Raw genomic sequence first — 23831 nt, 5'->3', positions numbered from 1 at the left:
GATGACATTAGACCATTCGTCAAAACTTTGTATGCTTAACTTAGACCACAGTTATGCTGGCCAAAATCACACCAAAATTGCATCTGAATGGAAGTATTAAATAGACCAGCTTGTGAGCTGCAGGGTTGTCCAAAGCACTACACCGATCAGTATGATCTGTGCAGGCTTTGGTGTGCTTAATAGTAAAGAAAGGGTCAATATTAAAAAGAAATCAAGGGACAATCCTGCATGGGGTTAACCCCCAATTTTCCTATAATCAGCAAAGGGCTCAACGAATTCGTGGGCTTACACTATAGCAGGGAGACACACAGCATGAGGTTCCCCTGCTGTAAGGTAATACCAGCCCTAAACTGTTTTGCCCAGGGCTAGAAATCCTCTGAAAGTTGGAACCCTAAAAATAAAATGATGTCCCCTTCCTCGCATCCTTGGAAGTGGTGGATGTGGATTAATAATGTAAAATTGTATTTAATATTGTTCTTTTCAGTGGGACTACAGGTCCCAGAAAGTCTGCCCTGTCATGAGGGCACTTGTGGAGCCACAAGTGCCAGCATGCTTGGACATTAAAGACCTTCTGGCACCTGTATTCCCACTTTAAAGAAAATATTAAAATAACTACAGTACATGAAAAAAATAAAAATATGGTAAAATATGGACTGGGCCCCCTACGTTAGATGTAGAAGTCCACTGATTTTCCTAAATCATAAAATGCATAGCCCGACCATGGTACTGTACACTTCTTAGCATAGGAACTGGGGTATGCCCTCCTACTGCGCTTCTGTGATTTCAAAACTATTCTACCAGTTGGAGATTTGGTAAACCAAACCAGTTGGGAACGTACTGATTAATCATTTGTTAGCATATACGATAATCCTTCCAACCAGCCATTTAGTTCACTGGTTGGAATGATTCATTCAGTGTATAACTTGCTTTAGATCAAGTCAATTAAGAAACTAGAAAATAAATAGCACCCGATTTTTAATATATACTGTTGGATGTAAGTCAATTTAATTACGTTCCTCTCAGATGAACACTCTTCAGCATTGCACACCTAGGTGTTGCTGTCACAAACTTCCTGATATGCTTTATCAAAAGTAGTCAAGCATAATTTAATTTTGTCTCTCAGCCAATCAGCGCTTCCCCATTAATGTCAATGGTAGTGACTGGTCATTTTGGTTTAGTCACTGTACAGAGGGCCTGATTAAGCTGTGGAAAGTATTGCGCAGCTGCAAGGAAGCAGCTGCGCAATACCGTCGAACTAAAATGCAAATGTAGGAGGATGTGCTTGTAGGAAAAATACACCTTCTGCATGCATTTGCGATCCGAGTGCAGCGTCCATAGACACTGCTTCCGATCACCCATTGGGACCAATGCTTATGCAGCCTGGCCATTGAAACTCATTTGCCAAGTCCACAAAGTCTGCTCCTCCTTCTGAAGAAACTGGGAGTCAAGTCCTGGAGAAACCGGTTAAGGCTTTGGGATTTTTTTGCTGCTATATCAGACAGACTAACCTGGATGACCACCATTGTCTCTCTGGAAGGTATTCATATCCCTGCAACTTTGCCTCATTCAGATTACTACACGGGAGCACTCTATATTATCTGGACACAGATGCACATTGGCTGCCGTTCACTCACACGCTGACATGGGCGCCAGCTACCACAGCCCGGGAGTCTGTAAAGGAGAGAGACTGCTATCAGAAGCTGGTTATGTCTGAGGTGAGCCGCAGGACCACTGGACGGGTTATATTCTACGGCGCCCTCAATTATTTCTGACTCCAGTATTAGCAACTTCACTTCACTTTTGTGCAGCGTACCATTGAGGCTTAATTATTCTAGAATTTCTCTATACACTGGATTTGACATTCCTAAATACATCTCTAATGAGGTGACATTATCTATTTACAGTGATTTGTTCCTTCATTTGTGCATATACACCATTTGGAAATACTTACCACTGAGGGATTTTTATGACTAATCAGGGAGATAAACATTCTGATTAGATTTGCAGCTTGTATATTTTATTGTACTCTCATGTTATTGAATCAACACATTGGCCCGTATTCAATTTGAGGTGAAAAGTCCGGATCCACGATACTTTTTCGCCGATGACGTAATTTTCGCCTGTTTTGAGTTTCCTCCATATTCAATTTGGAAGACTTTTTGCCAAGGCGGAAAGTCAATGCAATGTAATAGGTGAAAAAGTTTTGCCTATGAATAGCAGATGGAAAAAAGTGCAGAATTGCGATTTTGGGGTACAACATTGCGGGAACCCTTGTGTAGCCTTAAGACAGCCCTAAAGGTAGACTGCATCAAAAAAAGTTGAAAAATATTCTGGACATCCCAAAAAAATTATGTTTAATTTTGAGGGTAAAAAAAAAAAAAAATAGGGGCACAAAGTGCCAAACTATCTAAATGAATTCAGGTCGGGTCCCCATGTATGCGGCAGGTGTTTTCTTCATTGCAGGGAAAAGCGGCAGATGCAATTTTTTAAAATAACTTTAGGGACTTAAAAAAATGCTTACCCCCATTTTCATGTTTCATGTTTGATAGGAATAGTTATTTCCCAACCCAAAAAAATCTAAGTGCTATTCTTTACCACTTCTTCATAGCCACAAAATTGCACCTTGCGTGACTATTACAAACCTCGACTTCCTTCAGCAGGCAAAAATGGGGGTACCCATAGTGATCCCCCATGTCTGGACATCTTTAAGGGGGTCCCAGGCATATTTCCCAAAAATTCAATTTTTTTTCGCAAATGGGGCGAAGGGTCATTTTAAAAAAAATGTGTAGATTTGGGGTTTAGTGGTGCAGGCTTAAAAAATAGCCTGCAACCTTGGGAATGCCCCCTTAAAATGAAATGTGCAAAAAAAAATGTTACAAAAAATTGGGACAGCTCAAAAAAAAATTCTAAATTTTGGGGTGAAAAAAAAATAGCTAAACAAAATGCCAAACTAACAAAATTAATTCTGGTGGGGTTCCCAAGTATGTGGCAGGTGTTTTTTTCATTGCGCAGAGTAGCGGCAGCTGTACTTTTGAAGAATTTTTAAAATTACCTTTATGGACTTAAAAATATGCTTACCCCCATTTTCATGTACCCCAAATTTGATGGGACCACTTTTAAAAATGAAAAAAAGGCTAAGTGCTCTTCTGCATTACTTCTTCAAAATCGGGAAACAAACCCCTGCTGCGGCTATTTAAAAACCCGACTTTCTTCTGCAGGCAAAAACAGGGGTACCCATAGTGATCCCCCATGTCTGGACATCTTTAGGGGGCCCCTACAATTATCTCCCAAAATTTACAACATTTTTTCGCTGATCCAAGTTTCCACTGTTCCCGTTTTCATCTACTTTGGAATTGAATACGGGGAATAGTGGGCACGTGCGCGATACTTTTCCACCTGGAAAACAGGCGAAGGAGGCAAAAAGTCAAGCAGGCAAAAAGTCTGGACTTTTCACCTCAAATTGAATACGGGCCATTGAGTTTTATTTGTCCCATTGCAACATGCTATATGTGATATAATAAATTGTTTTTATTTTGTCAATCAGTGCTACCTTTCATTTATTCACATTTTTTTTTTATGAGTTTCAGTTCCCACTTTGTGTAGCTGCTCGTTTGACAAGATAGCTTTCAAGCAGACTATTTTTGCGCACCTGCTTCTATTTCCTTAATGTCCAACTAAAATGCAAATGTAGGAGGGGGTGGATGTGGGAAAAAGACACCTTCTGCATGCATTTGCGATCTGAGTGCAGCGTCCATAGACACTGCTTCTGATCACCATTGGGACCATTGGCCCCAATGGTCACTGCCCTTGGCCAGGCTGAGTAAGCCAATGCTTATGCAGCCTGGCCATTGAAACTCATTTGCCAAATTTACAAAGTCTGCTTCCAACGATGCAGACCATGGACTTGGTACACATACAAAATAGGGCATCACATCCCTGTTTTATATAATGGTCCAGGTTGTCACACCCACTCCACCCACCAAGCACTGCAGTATGTCAGTCATGCTGCGGCTAAGCGAGGACTGCAAGCGATCATGCAGGACCTGTTCTGCACATGTGCAAACATCGTATATACACATAACCTTCGGGTTTATGTACATATCTGAATCCAGCCCAGAGTGAAATGCATGTCCATGGGCAGCAGTAATTGTTTTTTTCTTTCTCCAAGACCTATGGTTCCATACATACACTGAATAGGAGGCCACTCCAGGGTTTGGTGAGTATATAAATGGTGTTTTTTTTTCAATAAATGATTACCACCTTCATTGTCCATGTATGAGGGTTGTGCAATAAGTTTCCAGATGGACAAAAAGTATTATATTTACAAACAAAGTATTTGCCAGAGCGGTTCATGCAAAGTTACATACGCTAAAACCACTTGGTGAAGCAGCTGGACCAGTTCGAAGCAGGTATGCTGGATGAAGGTCTGCACTGCAGCTTCCGGTAACTCAAAACGAATCCCACACATCTTGCCCTTGATTTGTGGGAACGAGAAATCACTGGGGGCCAGGTCTGGCCTGTATTTTGGATGACCAGGCTCGTGGATGCATTCATGGGCCACAAAATCTACCACTTTCCTAGACTTGTGGGTAGGTGCATTGTCATAATGGAGAAGGGCACCACGAGCGTAGATTCTTGGATGGTGCCTGGAAATGGCTTCCAGCACTTGCAGCAGGTATTGGTTGGTGTACCAGTCCCCAGTTATGGTGTGCTGCTGCACAAATGGTAAGGTAGCTACATGACCAGTTTTGACAACAAAAACAGTCACTATCTGCTTTGCCATGCTGTGCTCACATCAGAACTTCTGTGGTGGTGTATGTCCACTGGGCCGACTGTTGTTTGGTCTCCATATCAAAACTGTAGATCTGGGATTTATCACCAATGATGATCTCCCAGAGTGAGTTTGAGTAACCACCATCAAACCTGGCCAGTATGTTGTGGCTCTAAGTCACCCGAGCCTCCTTCTGCTATTGAGTCAGCTGATGTGACACCCAGCATTCCGAAACTTTGCATAGGCCAAGTTTTTCATGGAGTATCGAGTGGATGGATCCCGATGAGATTCCTATCTCATTCTTTAACTGGGCCATGGTTTTCCTTGCATCCACCTTTGTGATGGCGGACACAGGTCACAGGTCAGCTTATATCCAGAGACCATCTCTCTTGCCAAAATTCTGCAAACCACTCAAACACAGTGTTCACAGATGGTGCTTCCTCTCCAAAAGCAGCTTGCAGTTGGTCAAAACTCTCCTACTGTTGCTGGCTGCTCTTGTTGTCATAGAAGATTATGTCTCTCTAATGGCCTCTGCTGAGCTCCATAATGAGTTTCTTGAAGGAAGTGAACAAGCTGACTACAGTGTGCAGTGCTGCTTACTGTATGTACTGTATGTTTCTGTGCACTGAGATTACAGTTCACAACCAGACTGTCACATCTGAGGATAGGAGTTGGTTGCAACAGGCTTGGGAGGCTAAAGAGGAGTAATATGAACTTTAGAGGATGATAGGCAAGGATAGTATTCTAATAGGGGTATTCAATATGGGTGCGATAACATCGTTTTTTGCGTTAATATCGCACTTTTTAACTTTTTGCGTTAATATCACTGGTTTTAGTTTTACACCGTATTCAATTTCAAAGACTTATCGCAGTTTTGAAAAGTCTTTGATAAAAAACGGTGATAACTTTTCACCATTGAATAGGTGTCGAAAAAAAGTGCAGAATTGGGGTTTAGGGGTGCAGGCATAAAAAAAATAGCCTGCACCCCTGAGATTGACATTTAAAAAAGAACTGTGTCAAAAAAAGTTTAAAAAAAAAATGTATTTAAAAATTGGGGTTCAAAAAAAAAAAATGGGAACAAATTGTTAAACAATAGGGAAATAGGTTCAGGGCTATTCTGCAAGTACGCGGCAGGTGTTTTCTAGAATAGAATTATAGCGGCAGGTGCACAAATGCAGAATTTTTAAAAACTGACTTTAGGGACTTAAAAATATGCTAGTATCCATTTTCATGTACCCCAAATGTGATGGGACCACTTAAAAAAATGAAAAAAATAACCTAAGTGCTCTTCTGCATCACTTCTTCAATGTCGGAAAAAAAACACCTGCTGCGGCTATTTAAATCCCCGACTTTCAATTAAAGGCTAAAACGGGGGTACCCATAGTGTTCCCCCATGTTTTTACAACTTTAGGGGGGTCTTACAATTATTTTAAGGAAAAATTCATAACTTTTTGCAAATCCAACTTCAGAGTTTCCCCTGAATATGGGGATAAGCGGGAGCGCGCACCATACCTTTAAGCAGAAAAAAACTCCAATATGAAACGTTAACTTCGCCAGGGAAGTTAACCTTTCATATTGAATACCCCTATAAATGTCTTTATTGAGTAGCAGATCAGAATAGGAACTGGATATATAGTACTGAATAGATGGGCATAATAAGATTGGGACCAATGATGCTGGATTGAGAGATGGATCAGTTTGAGACCAATATTGATGAATTGAAGAACTTGATTGGTTTGAGACCAACGTTAATGAATTGAAGAACTTGATCGGTTTGAGACTGATGTTGATGAATTTGAGAACTTGATTGGTTTGAGACCGATGTTGATGAATTGCAGTACTGGATTGGTTTGGGGCCAATGGTGCTTAACTACAGTACTGGGTCAGTTTGGAATTGATGATGATGAATTGCAGTACTGGATCGATTTGGGACCGATGATGAATTGCAGTACTGGGTCGGTTTGGAACAAATGACAGAAGTATCGGATGGGACCGATGGTTGGAGGTATCGCCTGGTACCGATATAGGTTAATATTAACAAGTCACTGTGGTAAAACCAGACTGGAATGTTAGATGGAATAGGATACTTGATAACCAGACTTGGAACTGGAATATAATGAACTGGAACTGTTCAGATACAAAGTACCTGAGAGCTCAGCACAGAGCTGTAACTTCAGCTGAAGTGACGTTGTTTTGGCAACAGGGGCCAGTCAGGAAATGGAATTTATAGGGGAGGAACCCCAGGGAATGGATGCTGCAATCAGCTGGTGTGGGAGCAGTGCCCTGAGTGGAGGAAGAGCATCAGGTGACAGAGCCCAACATGGCTGCACCGATACTGAGGTTTAGGAGTAAACTCTGGCATGCAGCTTGTGTGCCATCATGCTTGGAGGACATGCTGTGAGGAAGGGGCTGCGGAGAGCTATCTCTATGCTCAGTGACAGGATACTGAGCAAACAGGGCAGGAGCAGCAGAGTCAAACCTCAGCACCAGCTGGGAGCAATGTGCAGCATGAGCGGACCTCTGTGCTAGTCTGGCAGACACCAGGGAGGTAAGAAAGTGGATTTTAAGGACCAGTGCGTGACACAGTCAGATTGTATCTACTCTACCTATGCAATGCACAGGTTATTTTAATATTTTCTTTACAGGTGTCAGCAGTCCCTTAATGTCCAGGCATGCTGGCACTTATTATTCCATAAGTCCCGGCATGCCAGGACTGGTTTTATTTATAAATATTAGTATTGTTAACTAAAAGTTTACTTTTACCCACATACCCAAAGTAGGTGGTTGTTCCTTGGGAAGGTTGACCCCATTGTTTTCTGGGGTCCCCACTTTCCAATCAATTCCAACCCTGGGATGATTAGTTTGGGGCTGGTTAATATAATGTAGGGGAACCCCATGCTCTGTGTCTCCCTGCTATGGCATTATCCAATGTGTGTGTTTATTTTCCTATTGGGGAGGGAGTGCTCCAAAATTTCTAAACAACCCTATAATCAATGCTAAAGTGTGCCCCTACCATGGTGCACACCCAAATGAAATGTGCTGCAATGGGAAGTGGGAAGTGGATGGTTTATTGCTGTCATTTGGGAGAATTGCTGTAATGTGAGGATATTGCCAACATTGGTAATTTGATTGGATTGCTGTAATTTTATGGTAGCTGTAGTGCATGTGTGTATCGGTATTAATGTAATGCTAGGGGTAATTATTTATGTCATTTGGCTAAAAATGATATATTCACATGTTGAATTTTGAAATCTTAAACATCTGTGCCTGGGTTGCTTATTTTTCCATCTTTGTTCCCCCTTACATCACAACTGGCTATACCGCTGATCATGGTGCATTACGATTATCTATTACTAGATAGTTCAATATACAGTATAGCAATTAAAATATAAAACAGCTAATTATACCACAATTCCACTCAAAGGGACATTTATTAAGCTATTTTTGGGGAAAATCCTCAGAAAATTGCATAAAATAAGAATGTTTTTATGGTATTGCAACAGATATATCTGATATTCATTGTGGGTCACAAATACAGTTCCTATAAATTTATATGGAGACAACAACATGTGCATTTGTATGAAATCCTGAAGAGCTTGGTTTTTTGTAGCTTGCCTTCCGCTAGCTAATGCCAACTTATAATGGTGTTAGCCATTATAGCCTATAGGCTACAATAGTACATATTATTTTCAGAGATTCCTCTCTAATAATACACATGCACCATCACTTTGTCGAATAAAAACACAATAATAAAGTGATCACACATTGTAATCATTCACCTTATTGTTTAGACTTGGCAGGGACAGGAGCTTGTCTCCCAGCTGTCAGGGTTCAGCCTAGGATCAGCTGTTACTCACCCCAGCACTGGCTTCCCCTGACTACTTGTACGGTCAGACATCAGGTGTGGCAGCGGGTGACGCGTTGAGGATTCTGACTTAGGCGCTATGGAATTTCCATGTGCGGCTCTGTGTCTTGGTTACCAGGGATACCGTCAATGATGCTGCCATGGTAGTCCTTCTCACCTGACTGTTCCTTCAACCAATGGTAGCATGGTCTCAGTCAGCTGACGCTGTCCTCCTATGAACTGCTACCATAGGGTATATATACTGGGCTCTGCACACCAGGAAGTTGCCTGTACAACATTGTTACTACTGATGTATGCTTGCCGTCACTTAATTCTAGGTTCCTGTTCCTTGCTATCGAGTCTTCTCCAACTTCTATCAGACTCTGGTGTGTTTCCATTCGCACTCCTTGTAATCTGTACACTTCAACTGAGTACAGCCACTGTGTCTTCCTCCGGAGTGTCTGGCATCACACTCCGTGTACTCAGTACACATTATCTGAGGACAACCTCTGTGTTATCCTCCAGAGCATCCGGCATAACACCTCATGTACTCAGTCCACATCTCCCGAGTACAACTACTGTGCCATCCTCCTGTGTGTCTCATCACACCCCATGTACTCAGTTCATATCTACCAAGTCCAACCATGTGTCATCCTCCGGTGTGTCTCAATTCGCACCCCGTGTACTCAGACCACATCTATCAAGTATTACCACTGTGTCATCCTCCAGTGTGTCTCAGTTCACACCTCATATATGCAGTACAGCCAAGTACAACCAGGGCCGTAGCTAGGGTGGTGCGGATGGTGCCACCACAGAGAGCACAACATCCTTGAGGGCGGAACATCGGCTGCCCACCTCATTCCCCTCTCTCTGCCAGCGCTGGGTGGCCACTTACAGTGTGATGCATGGCACCCAGCTCTGTAAAGCACAGCCACAGAAAGCAGCCGCAGGCTTACCCCTTCAGGTGACTCACACAGTCTCCGCCTCCCGAGTCCCAGCCGGCAGAATCAACACCCAATGAGCAGCGTGTTGCACACAAGGAAAGCACCCCCGGGTCCCCCTCCCGCAGCGCCCCACCCCCAGCCGAAGTTGCTCTGACCCAGCTTGGCACACAGTGACAGCAGGATTAGGTGCCGTCAGTATCACAGTGATTCACTGTACCCACATCTCTCCCACCCTGTTGCCAGCACCAGTCTACCTTTGCCACCTGCCCCCGCTGACAATGCTGTGAGGTGGGCCAACTCCAAGTGTGAACACCCTAATACCGCTGCCAGGACTGGGCTGCACCATTATTCTCTGTTCCCTTCCCAGTCTGCTACTCGGCAGGCTGCATCACACGCATACAGCATGAGTAGGAGCAGCAGCGCACAGCACCAGGATTTCCATACATTAACAGCACTGTCTGAGCCCGAGGGGAGGAGGAGTACACAGTCCAGTCTCAACAAGGAAGGAGGCAGCGACTGTGACAGAGGTAGCGATCATCATGACAGTGGCAGCTCAGCAACAGCTTCCTTTGTATGGGGGGTAAGTCTTTTGGGCATAAAATACATAAGGTAAAATTATTCTAGTTTCTGGTACCAGGTTGGATAAAATCTCCCCTCTCCCTGTGATATGATATACTATGGGGGGAATTCAATTGTTTTTTGGGTGCCCGACAGAGCTATTCAATAGTTGTGCTGATCGGGTGAGTGCTGGCGGTGCCCAGTTAAAAAAATAAAGTTACTCGCCCCCGATCAGCAAAATTGAATATTGCCCCGTCACTTTACATGGGATATTGGGTGCAGAAAAATTATTGAAACTCCCCCTCTATGGTTGATATAATATAAATAGCTAAATATATTTTTATACTATCTCATAACAAGCTACCAATATAATTAAGATATTGAAGAGTTTTTATTTTTTTATAGAACATTTCTGTGAAAATTGTCATTTATAGCCTTGCATTACGTAGCCCTGCTATCCTGTGCTAACTTGACTAATTACAAAAAATATTCAGCTATCACAAAATCTAGGATACTCTATTGTTAATAATACCTACCCATTATTTATGCAACATGTCTGAATATTATTTTAATTTTAAATGTTTTTTTATTTCAGTAGTGTGGGGAGATAGCACAGTGATGTAGTGTAGGAATAGTGCATTCAGGGCCATAGCTAGGGTGGTGCGGTCAGTGCCATGGCACAGAGCACAACAGAGCTGAGGGCGGAAAACCGGCCGCCCACCACCTCATCTATCTGCTACAGCTGGACAGTCGGTGCTGCACGGCCATGGCGCCCAGCACTGTTAAAATGAGAAGCAGCCTCCCCCTCCTTTTCACAAAGCGTGACTCAATCTGAGTCTCCGCCTCCCGAGTCCCGGCAACCTATTGGGACTGGAGAGACATCACTACGTCTCCCCGCCCAAGGCTCCCAGAGTTCACTGAGGAGCTGCTGCTACTGTGCACTGTGCGGTCGGGTGGGTCAGGCTGCAGGGAGAGTGCAGCGCCGTGTGTAGAGTCGGACACTGGATGACAGGACCTGCCAGGTAAGGTCCGGTCCAGTGTTTTAGAGACGGGCAAGCTGTATCTAAGAGCAGTGGCCAGAAGCCTGCCTCGGCCATTACCACTCCTAGTGAGTGAGTCACTGTCTGTGAGGGACAGTATATGTATGTAAACAGATATACATGTGCATATATATAAATCCGTAAGTCCGCACTCAAAGTTTTAACTGCAAGTCACATGTGAAGGCGGTGCTCCTTAAGAATCCAACAGAATCTGAAATACAAAAATAGAAAAAAAGGCACTCACCAGGTAGAAGATAAAGATAAAATCACATCTTTATAAGGAACATCGTTAAAATATCACCATAATGTCGATGTTTCAATCCTCTCAGGGACCGTCATCAGGACAACTAAATCCAGTGTAGACAGAACAACACCACAAGTATGCTTTGTCCTAGTTGTCCTGATGACGGTCCCTGAGAGGATCGAAACGTCAACATTATGGTGATATTTTAACAATGCTCCTTATAAAGATGTGATTTTATCTGTATCTTCTACCTGGTGAGTGCTGTTTTTTAAATTATTTGTGTATATATATATATATATATATATATATATATATATGTGTGTATGTGTGTTTATATATATATATATATGTATATGTACAGTATATATATATATATATATATATATAGTGTAAGTGTACTAGGTCCTTAGCGACTGACATAAATTGCGCAGATTGATGTGCAATATGCAAAATAAATTAGTTATGATGTGCTATATGAAACACATATGCATTGAAAATATATAAACCGATTTAATGACAGATAAATAAACAAACAAATACATATTCATATATTCAAAAGCTGCGTTTCATCCACTTGGGGACTTCACCTTGATGAAGTCCCGCATTGGGATAGCTGCTTCTTGCCTGAATGAACTACTACAGATAAGCATTATATGAACTTCCAAGAACTTCTGATACTTTTTAAACAGTTTTAAAACTTTTAGAATATCTTCCTAAGTTTAATTGTGTCTTTATGTGGATTCTCCTGTGCTTTTAGATACATGTAACTGATGCAATCTACCTAATATGATCTAAGGCTAATTTTTTAATCAATATTTATTAGCACTTTTTGCACTTTGTGAAATTCTCCTGCTGCACCCACTGTGCCTATGCAATTGTACTGCTAGAGCCTCCTGGAAACAGGATTAAGACTTGGCGGCTTTTATTTTCAATGCATATGTGTTTCATATAGCACATCATAACTAATTTATTTTGCGCATTGCACATTGATCTGCACAATTTACGTCAGTCGCTAAGGACCTAGTACACTTACACAATTTACACTAAGGGGTTCTTCCAAAAGTCATATCACAGAAGGTCTAGCTGACACCCTTTACAGTTAGGGAGAATGTATTTTACACAAATCCTACACAAATTCTCTACTAAGTAGCTAAGTTGGCGCCAGTACCTCTCTTTGTAACATATATATATATATATATATATATATATATATATATACTGTATATATATATGTGTGTGTGTGTATATGTATCTATCTATCATTTACTGGCTTTTTGTGAAATGTACTTAAGATTTCTATACATAGATTAACAGAACAACAATAATAAATAGATCTCACATACGGGCACTATAAAAATCATACCAGTTCATCCATAATATCGCTATCAATATGATTTCTATAGTGCCCATAACTGAGCTTAATTAACTTGGTGAGAGCTGCAGCTCCATATTATGCGAGCTTTATTATTATTGTTGTTCTGTTAATCTATGTGGAAAATTCTTATTATATATATTTTACGAAAAGCCAAGAGTCAGGGCAGCAGCTAGGGTAGTTGTCTTTATACTTGCAAACTCCAGCAGTTGGGGGGGGGCACCAGTGCTCTTTCAGGGCACCAAAATGTCTAGCTATGGCTCTGAGTACAACCACATGCCAGGATCTACACTCCGTGCATTCAGTGCTTGTCTATTTTAGTGATATCACCATCCTCCTCCAGTGCCAGCAGAGTATCCTACTCCTCCGTGGACCTGCCCTCCTGCCTATCTGACTACCACTTCTGGAAGCAATTCCCATTTTACCAACTCTGTATCTATAGGTACAGAACCTGTACTTGTACTTCTCCAAAGTACTTCCTCTGGGCCATAGCGGTGTACCTCTCTCCATTTCCCACTCGTATCGGATACCTAACCGAAGGGCCGCTACCTGCTTGTCGGGAGCAACTAAACCCATAACCCGCTTGGAGGGGTCACTGGAGAATACCACCTGGCAGGTTAGACTTCACGTCTTTGGTCAGGTCTCATCAACATCTAATACTGGTGGATGAGGAAAACTTACATTCAGGCCCCTCACCTCTGATTCCTCCCCCAACTCGAGACCTAAGCTTTCAGCCCCTAAGTAGGGGATTCCTCGGAGCCGGGCGTGACACCAGCATTTAATTTATACTACAGTGCCATAAAAATAAATTTCTTATTGTCAAGTTATGCAGCGATAATAAATTTTACTTATTGGAGCTTATTTTGCTGGCATTGATAAATATGTCCTTTAGCCTTAACTACTAAGGAGAAGGGTATTGCTAGCATCCCAACAGGGTTAGAATACTGACACTTCTCAGTCAGTATTCTAACCCTACTCCTCTCCCTACTGTAACCCTAACCCTCCCTCCCCGATGCCTGACCCTAACCTTCCTCCTTACTTCCAAACCCTATCTCTCTCCCTAGTTCCTAATCCTAGCCCCTAACTCTAACGCTAACCCTCCTCCCAACCCCACTTCTTACCTTTGGGATTCTGGAGCTGGCATTCTGAGTGCCAGAATTCCTGCAGTTGGGATGCTGACCGCTTCCCCTATTAAGAGATGTCTGTAGTAGATCCTCTTCATCAGTACTATACAAGAAATTTTAAAAAAAATTAAATAGTAGTAACTATAGCTTTAATGATTTTTTGACAAGTAGCAGAAACTGAATGGAGAATTTCATGAATAATTAATATTGTATTAGGGCAGTGGTTCCCAAACTGTGTGCTGTGGCACACTGGTGTGCCTAGGGACACTTGTAGGGGTGCCTCAGGGTCGTGGTCCAGAACCAAATCAATCACTTTATGGTTAATGTAATGTAAATATGTGGAAAAACTGAAGCGCAAACCTGTCCATCCACCACATAACTGAACCTAAGGATGGCTAAATTTTTTTCAGAATTTTTCAATAACAATTTTTTTGCTTAGGGGTGCCGTGAAAACAATTCTGATACTCTAGGGCTCCATTATTTAAAAGAGTTTGGGAACCACTGTATTAGGAGGATGCAGTCAGCAAGCCGACGGGCGAAATGCCATCCGCCGGCTTCCAGATGGTCAAATCCCGGCAAGGTAATAATGACAGGAGCCTGACGCCTGGCAGACCAAACAAAGGTAAGCTGGGTGCTGGGCACAGACAGCCGTGGTGGGGAGGTTTAGGTTTTAGGGCTCCCGGGGGGACTTAGGGTTAAGCACTTCCTGGGAGGGTTAGGTTGAGGCTAGGGAAAGGAGGGGTTTGGGTTTGGCACTCCCCGGGGTAGGTTTGGGTTAGGCACTCCCCCGGGAGACTTAGGTTAAGGGTGCGGGGAAGGGGGGGTTAGGTTTAGGCACTTAGAGGGGAGTTAGGGTTAGGCACTAGGGAGGGAGGTTAGGGTTAGGCACCCCTAAAGCAGGGTTAGGGTTCGTGGGGGAGTAGGGTTAGTAACTACTTACCTTTGGAGCTGTCAGATGTTCACTGCTGCTGGGCTTCTGGCGTCGGGTTTTGAACCGCTGGACATAGGTCTGGTTGTATTTCATACCCATTCCATATTAGGATATAGTTAAAGTTATTTTATTAAATGGCAGATTTAAGGCATAGAAATATTATCTCAAATTATGTTCAATTTATATCGATGTGAAGACAGTGCTGAAAATGAATACATATAAATTCGTAATCAACAGATGGATGGCTTGAAATTAGAAACACATATTTATTAAAATCCTAAAATGGTTAAGATGCACATATAATCAAAGGATCCATATAGCATATCAAAAAAGACAATTCATAATTTTGCACAATCCCAGCTCCTATTAAAATCTCAGTTCATGGAAATAAAGTTGTGGTCTCTCCAAGGATAACATCTGATTATGAATTATTGTTTGTTCCAGTAATTAGCAGGTATGTAGTTACCATGTATTTTGAAAGTAAGTCCAGGCAGTCACAGGCAAATAACTTGCAGATGGTTTAGGGCTCTAGAGAATATCCACAGGGTAACCAGTGAGCCACAGTGATCAGGTACAATGCTGCGAAAGGAGTCCAGGAGGTAAGTAGCAGGAGTTTGATGCATTTCGCTGGGTAAATGTCACCCAGCTTCCTCAGAAGCATGTAATGTCAGGTTCAAGTTATGTTTCAAACACAGAGGGCACTATTACTGTAGGTGGCAGTTATATTTTTCTCATATGTATATATATATATATATATATATATATATATGGATTCTCTATCTGTATGCGGATTGTCATAAATATGCCCCTTAATAAGTTGATAATTCTAAAATTCTATTTTTAGTAACCTTGTGAGATACTCACCACACTAATTGACAATAATTTATGTAGATCATTGATGTACAGCAACATCCAGTTGTACTTAACATAATTTTTAATCACTTTTCCAAATTTAATAACTTTTCCACATTTAACGCGTTTCTCCATGGTACACAGCTTTTTCAAGAAGCAGGTGTCTAGACACCTGGTTCTTGAAAAAGCTGAGTACCACGGAAAAATGCATTAAAGCTTAAGGTGCCAGTTCTTCTGGAGCACCCACTTCCTATTCGCTCCACAGCCAGAGCGTCTGACTAATCAGTTTGCTGTAGCAAGCACGTACAGCCCCACGGAGATCCCACTCACAAAGGCCCAGTGCAGCATAGGACTCACACCGGAGACCAGTAGTCAGCTTAGAATCACCACCCAGAGTTTGCCCTCCCTGTTATTTATCCAGGGCCTGTTATTCTACACTGCACCCAGCAGCCACTGGAACCATCAAGCTAAACACTCAGACTGGAGTCTGACCAAGAGGACTGTACTATAGTGAGTACCAAGGGATTTATCCTACGTGCTGTTGTAATACATTCACTTATACCAAGGATCATCTTTCCAGCTCACCTGCGATTTACTAACTTGATACTTATGGAAGACTAATTTAATACCTTTGGCTACATAAACTGGATACTTAGTTTCCATCTGAGACTGTTACATTTTACTAATTTTTTTGCAAACAATACTGAGGATCCAATTTAGCTTTATTTGCTTCCAGTTATTACCAGTCACTATGCTCTTATATTATTAATCTTATTGATTGTTATGTGTTAATATCTATTTACTCCTGGGAGCATTCAGTTTTGTTTATGTGTATTATTTTAATAAATTATTTTTTTTTCCATTTATGATTCGAGTTAGTGTTCATGATATTTTAAGCACCTTTGCAGTATATCCCTGTTTAGTTCTCTTTTTTGTATTGGAGATAGGCAATCTCCAATTCTTCAAGTTGGCAGCTACATCCTCTGAGCCATACTCACCACAGGCCTCCATCAGGCACCAAGGTTAAATTTGTGATTATTCTTTCTATGAAAATAAATGTGTATATTAGCTTATATGCAGAGTTGTACGTATCATTGCAGCCCATCTGCTCCCTCTATATATGCTTAGTTTGCTATTTGTCATCATCATCATCATCATCATCATCAGGATGCATCAGCCTATACTTGGTGCATATGTTACACCTGGAAACAAGCGTATTTACTCTTCTGTCCAACTCTACGCAGCCTACAATTCTTCTTCTACTCCATCTCTGAACGTTCCTTACATGAGAAAACCCCATTACAGCAGTTATATCCCTTCAGGGACAATTGTAGACAGTTTGTTTGAAAACTCCATAAATCAGCTCATATTTGTACCTGAAATTATACAAGGTTTTTGTACCACAATGATTTATTAGCCAAAGTATAATTCATTTACAGATTCAGATAATATCTAGTATTTAGCAACTTAGTGTATATGGAAATTAAAACATTCTACACTATTAATTACTATTGATGAACTAAATAATTATCACACTATTATTTCTTGACAAATGTTTTGCTTTGCTTCTAACTTTACATGAGACCCAAATGAAAAGCAGAACTGTTTTTCAGCAAAAATGAAACCTTTTGTTGTTACTGTACTTTCTCTGTTGCTATTTATTGTATATACAGAACACATTGCTGAATCATAGAAAAAGTGCTGGAGCTCCACAAGTTCTGTGTTTAAAAATGCACATTTTGCCAATGAAGGCACCTTCTTTACAAGGTAACCCAGCATATTTCTGCTCAACAGTTAAAATAAAATCTACCTTCCATTTAAAGTTATCTGAACATAAAAACTTATTCTGATTGTAGCAAAAACAGCTATAAATCTATGCACATATATATTGATCTTGGTTGCCTCTTAAAAATGACTTTGTCCCTGTATGTTGGCATATTTCATAAACAAACCAAGAAATTATTGATCTATCATATACTCTAAAATTCCTCTGCGGAATCTAGGTTTCTCTTAAGCTCATGCTGTACCTAAGGGAATGGGAAACTCTAAAATGAAAAATGGGTATTTAAAAGCAGCTGAAATAGCTAAAGATATATAGCTGTTTCTAGTTTTTCTCTTTTAAGCTTCTATTGTAAGTCAATCTTTGGAAATCAAGTTGCTATATTCTGTTCACAGTAAAAGACCTTAATGAGTTAGTGTGAATCTCTCCTACAAAAACCTGTAATTATTAACTTAGTAACATGATGTCTGACAATTGTCTCTTTGTTATAACACTACACTTGATAATTGCAGTAGTCTCACTTGCCAATTTGTTGATGAACTAAAATCTTTATTTTTGATATCCTACTTGACCTTGCTAGTAACGTAAGTCAGAATTAATAACATCCTGGTACAAAATGTCTAAATCACTAAGGTCTTAAAAACATAGTTTCCTGGCAGCATGTACTGTGCCTATGCATTCTATTTACAAAACATATTTTAATGAACTGTGGAGACAGGTAACACTAGTTGCTTTTAAAAAATATAAATATTGGAACTCTTGTGGCTCAGTTGTGCACATAGCCGGTAATTATGTTTTTTGCTCACCACCTCTATGGGCTAAAAGTAAAAATAAGTGGAGGTTATTGTGCAGTTTTATTGCGCAAGATTCTAAGGCACTTTGCGCCTAACTGAATCTCTCCTTTTGTGTATCTCTATTTTCTCATTCATTCATTAAAGCAGCACTACCAGTTACCTTATGGATGTTCTGTTTAATTGCCATTCCAAATGACCACTAAAAATGGGTGTAAACATAAGGATAAATAGAAGCACAACATGGATAATCTAGAATCTAAAAACTAGCATAGTGAAGCAAAAAAAAACTGTTGGGTGAGTGAATGGAGTGTGATTAAAATGTGTCGGGAGTTGACCACTGTGAGAAACATAATGCATAGCATGAGTTGTGGGAAGAAATTGTTTTTTTTTTAAATTAAACACAGAAGTACAGACGGGTCTCACTGACCCATCCCTGCTTCTGTGTTTGTTTATTTAAACACATATGCAGGTATCACAGATCTATCAGATCCAAGCCTGCATCTGTGTGCTGCTACCTCCCCCGGGTCCTAACGCCTGCACTGCCACCACCGCCCGCACTGCCGTTACCGCTAATGCCTGCTACAGTCCGCGGGTCCTAGCCACAGCTGACGCCTGCTACCCCCTGACCCCCTCTTGGTACCGGCCACAGTTAACAACAGCTTTCTTCCTCCTGGTCCCGGCCCCCACTACCGCCTTCAAAAGGTAGCCATCTTACTGCACCCAAGTGAAGCCACAATGACTACACCTGCTGGAGGCTCCTTCTGAGGCTGCGCAAGGAATTGAAATTTCCTATCTCTATAATGGTGGATTCATGAGGTAATAGTTTAAAAACTGTAACTTTATCAAATACCTTAACCCCAAAAGGCCCTATTCTGGAACAATAGCTACCTAATAAAACAAACCCCAAGTTTACATTCATCCCCTACCCTGAGTTATGCCTTCCCAAAAATCCCCCCTAGAGAACAGCAGAAAAGTTGTCCTAACTCAGAGTGTCAGAAAAAAGTGACAGTTGGAGATTTAGATTACTCCAAAATCCTAATTTTTATGTTTTTGCCCTGAAATTTGGCATGCGGCACCGAGCAACAGTTCTACCCGCCCATCCCAAATTTTAGCCCAGTATCTCCAATAGCTTTTGAAATGTAGCCCCTTAAACACCTTGCCCCCCCTTTTAAATTTCTCTATGGATATTTCCATTTTTTTCTATTAAGCCTTAATATAAGGGCTCTTATAATATATATATATATATATATATATATATATTTATATATATATAAATTATAGTGATATAGTCGGGATAGGTGTCCCTCTCCTGGGGTAGATGGACACCTCCTTACACACAGCAGCCAGGAAACAGCACACCAGTCCAGGGTATTCGTGCAAGCTGGTCATAACCAGTTTTTATTGTGCAATATAAGGTACTAAATAAACAAAACATAAAAATAAATCCTAGCCCGTCTGAACACTAACTAGACAAGTTATTCCCTCTCTACAAGTGGCAGGGCCTACTGCCTTACCACAAACACAAATACAGCACTTTCAAATATCACAGTGTCTCTGAACAAACCTCAGTGTCTGTTCTCCCCAGAGTATGTGAGACACTGAACCAAAACCTAACACAGCTTATCTGAGCCACTTCCAGGTGCAACTATTAATCTGCCTGCTCTCAGACTGAAAGGCCCAACACCTGGAATGGCCTGTGGATGGAGCCCTCCCTTCTCTTCTCACATCCACACCCCTAGGACCCATTATCCGACTTCTACCAAAAGCTGACACTTCTGGTCTGTTTGGCATAACAGACTTTTCCTGGGGTTTTTAAAACACATATGATAGGAATCTGGAACACACATATATGCCACCCCAGACTTCTCCAGTGCTTCTATCACAATATATATAAGCATGTTGAAGGGCATTCCCTTATATAGTTAAATGCTGGGGTGCCATCCAAAGGGCATAAATATACTTGCAGCAATCCCTGGATCCCAGGAATAAGGCGGCACTCCTCAGACTTAATATAAATAATTAACGTTTGAGCCATGAAACGTCGATTATTTATGGATTAAAGTAGTTTTTGCACTTCATTAAGTCTAAGGAGTCCTGCCTTGTTCCTGGGTTCCAGGGATTACTGCAAGTATATATATATTCAGAAAACGAGCCGGTGTGAAGGAGAAGGAACAGTTCCCGTTTGTCAGCCGCGACGCTTGTTCTGAGCCGATGCTGTACAGCTCTGGGATTCTGTGAGAGCTCTATTTGATATGCTCGTGAAAATTGAATACATTCCGGTGTGAAGGAGAAGGAACAGTTCCCGTTTGTCAGCCGCGACGCTTGTTCTGAGCCGATGCTGTACAGCTCTGGGATTCTGTGAGAGCTCTATTTGATATGCTCATGAAAATTGATTAAATTGTGAGTGTTCTCAGTGATTTTTAATAAATTATATGTTTTAATGTGGTTCACGATGGTGCGCTCCCTGTTTTTTGTTTCCATATATATATATATATATATATATAAAGAAAGAACAGCGGTACTCACGGGACTTCCAAAGTTGACATGCAGCACCGAGCAACAGTTCTACCAGCCCATGCCAAATGTCAGCTCCATACCTCCAATAAATTTTAAGGTGTAGCCCTTTAAACACCATGCCCTATCTGGATTTCTCTATGGGAAAATAATTTTTTGTCCGAGAGGAACCTACGTCGCTTGTCCCCTGTATTTGGGCAACCAAGACGGGCTCTGAATAGCCTAGTGCTGGCTGTGCTTAATACAGGGAACACCTATATAATTTTTCCCCTGTGTTTAGCACAACCAGCACTGGGGCTCCAAAAACTGATGCTGGTTGTGCTGTGGAGGCATATAATTATTTTTATATATTACACATTCATTTTTTAAAACAATACATGGATGGATCTCACTGAAAAGTTCATGCATCTGTGTCTTATTAATTTGATTTTTTCAGGTGCATGCCCAGCAACAGTGAGTCCCTCTGCTGCCCGCTGATGCTTCTATGCACACCTGTTGCTGCCACTGCTCCACACCCCCACTGCTGTCACTGCCCCACACACCTGCAGCCTGCCCCAATAGCCGTCTCTCCCTCTGCACCCTTAAAACACTGTGTGCTGTTTGCTCCTCCACCCATGATAGTGTACCTATTTGTTGCCCTTGTGCCTTGCAGGTGGCCCAGTTTGCTCGTCAAAACCCTGATGGTTAATAAATTATAAAAAATATATGAAATTCCATAGTCAAAACACCTTACAGTTTCACATGTCCCATTAAGGTTTCTTAGACATGATCTGAAATTTCACAAAACCTACTGAATTTGTGCCACTCAAACTAAAAAAACCAATGGAATTACGATCATTAAGGCTGACGCCTTAATGGACATGTTCCTTGCACAATACAGATATGGTATGCCATCACACCATGTGGTTAACTGCAGATTCAGCACTCTCATAGAATGAGATTGCTGTCACTCACAAAATGGTGGAGCTGCTAATTCACATAATTGTGTGCTCATTGGAATGCACACATGCAGTCTATGCAACTGAGGTCTAAGCAGAAAATACAGCTGTGCAGATGGGATAAAAGTGGTGTGGATGTGGGGAGGAGACAGAGCAGCATGCACACATGTCATTCAGAGCCCACAATCTTCCCATTTGATCACCACAGCAATCTCACTGGCTTCCAACATCCTTCTCACTGGCACAAATTCAGTAGGTTTTGTGAAAGTTCAGATCATGTCTAAGAAGCTTTAATGGGACATTTTAAAGCGTAAGGTTTTTTTGTCTATGGAATATATATATATATATATATATATATATACAGTCAGAAAGCAGTGGCACTCACGGGTCTTGTAACCAATGAATGAGCCACCAATTGTGTTGTATAGTTCGACGTTCCAGTCACAGAATTACTTTTATCAAGAACCGTTCTTGATAAAAGTCATTCTGTGACTGAAACGTCGAACTATACAACACAATTGTTGGCTCATTCCTTGGTTACAAGACCCATGAGTGCTACTGCTTTTTGACTGTATCTATTAGGTTTTTTACCTCTGGTGGCACCTGGGCAAGTTTTTTCTTGGGTTAGTGTGGAGTGCCAGCCCTGTGTATTTTATATATATATATATATATATACAAAGCGGGTCTCCCGAGGACAGAAGAGGGCGGCACTCATCCGGACTTGTTCAAACAATAAAGAGCATATTTAATAAGCCGACGTTTCAAAGCCGATAAGGCTTTGTCATCAGGGTGTGAAATGTAGGTTACATTTCACACCCTGATGACAAAGCCTTATCGGCTTTGAAACGTCAGCTTATTAAATATGCTCTTTATTGTTTGAACAAGTCCGGATGAGTGCCACCTTCTTCTGTCCTCGGGAGACTCGCTTTGTATATATTACTTAGGAAGGCACCATGGCAGCTAAACACTATACTGGAGTGCCCATCTACATGAGACTATATATATATAAAACTAAGGCAGCGCTAAGCAAGAGATAGAAAGCACAATTTAATAACATAGAACAATTTGAGCAAAAAGAAGAGGGTCATCCATGGAATCCGATGTGACACCAACCTTGGTACAGTGCAGAAGTCAATTAGAAACAACTGGAATTTGATTAACACTGACCCAGCTTTCAAAAACCTGGGTACCTCACCCCCATTACTGAGTATTAGGAGGGAACCTAACCTTAAAGATCTTTTGTTCAGACCGAACACCCACCTCAATTAGAGCGTCAGTGAACATTGGCTTCCAAGGACCAAGGGTTGCTTCAAGTACCTTGGGTGTATGACCTGTGTTGCCGTTATAGAGGGTAGCTACTTTTGTCAACCACACACTGCTAAGAAAATCTACCTTCGCCACCGACTTACCTGCTTAATGGACCATGTTGTCTATTTTTTACCTGTGTGTTTATCTATGTGGGCAAAACCATCAGGACATTTAGGGAGCGGATGACTCAATACCGTTCCTCGATCAGGCTAGTGTTTGGGAGTGGCACCACTGATAAACCCATGGCTGCTCAAAGAGGGGCACCAACTATCCGCTCTGAGGTATACGATCATAGATTGGGTCCCCCCTCCGAGAAGAGGAGGCAATCGTGATATTATGCTCCTAAAGAAGGAAGCTTGGTGGATTCATTTTTTTGGATACAGTAGTCCCAAAGGGCCTCAATGAATATAATTTGCTTAGTGCTTTTCTACAGTGATACAAGTTGGTGGTTTTGTTATATGATCAACTGTTCAATAGCAACGATTTCCTTTAGGATTATAATTTTTGCAAGATCACTTTTTCATAATTTTTTTTTAATGTTGCAGTGGCTGCTGTTCAACCTGGAATGTACTTATGTACTTTGTTATATTTTTTAATAACATTCAACATATGTCCTGGTGCCATTTTTTTTGTTTTCATTTTGTTTTTGTTTCTAAGTATGTTGTGCTTTAGCCTATAAGATTGTGTTATGTTTGGTGATGGGTACACGGGTATATTTATTTATGTCCTCTTTGTGCCAGTCAGTTCCTGCAGTGGTAGATCTTGTCCCAGGTAGACATTGCTTCTCTATGGAATGCTAGTTATGCCCTAGGGGTGT

Source organism: Taudactylus pleione, unplaced genomic scaffold (genome assembly GCF_031769625.1).
Source record: "Taudactylus pleione unplaced genomic scaffold, aTauple2 ptg000309l, whole genome shotgun sequence".
Lineage (NCBI taxonomy): Eukaryota > Metazoa > Chordata > Amphibia > Anura > Myobatrachidae > Taudactylus > Taudactylus pleione.
The sequence above is the reverse complement of the archived record's forward strand: the minus strand, read 5'-3'. Positions refer to the sequence as shown.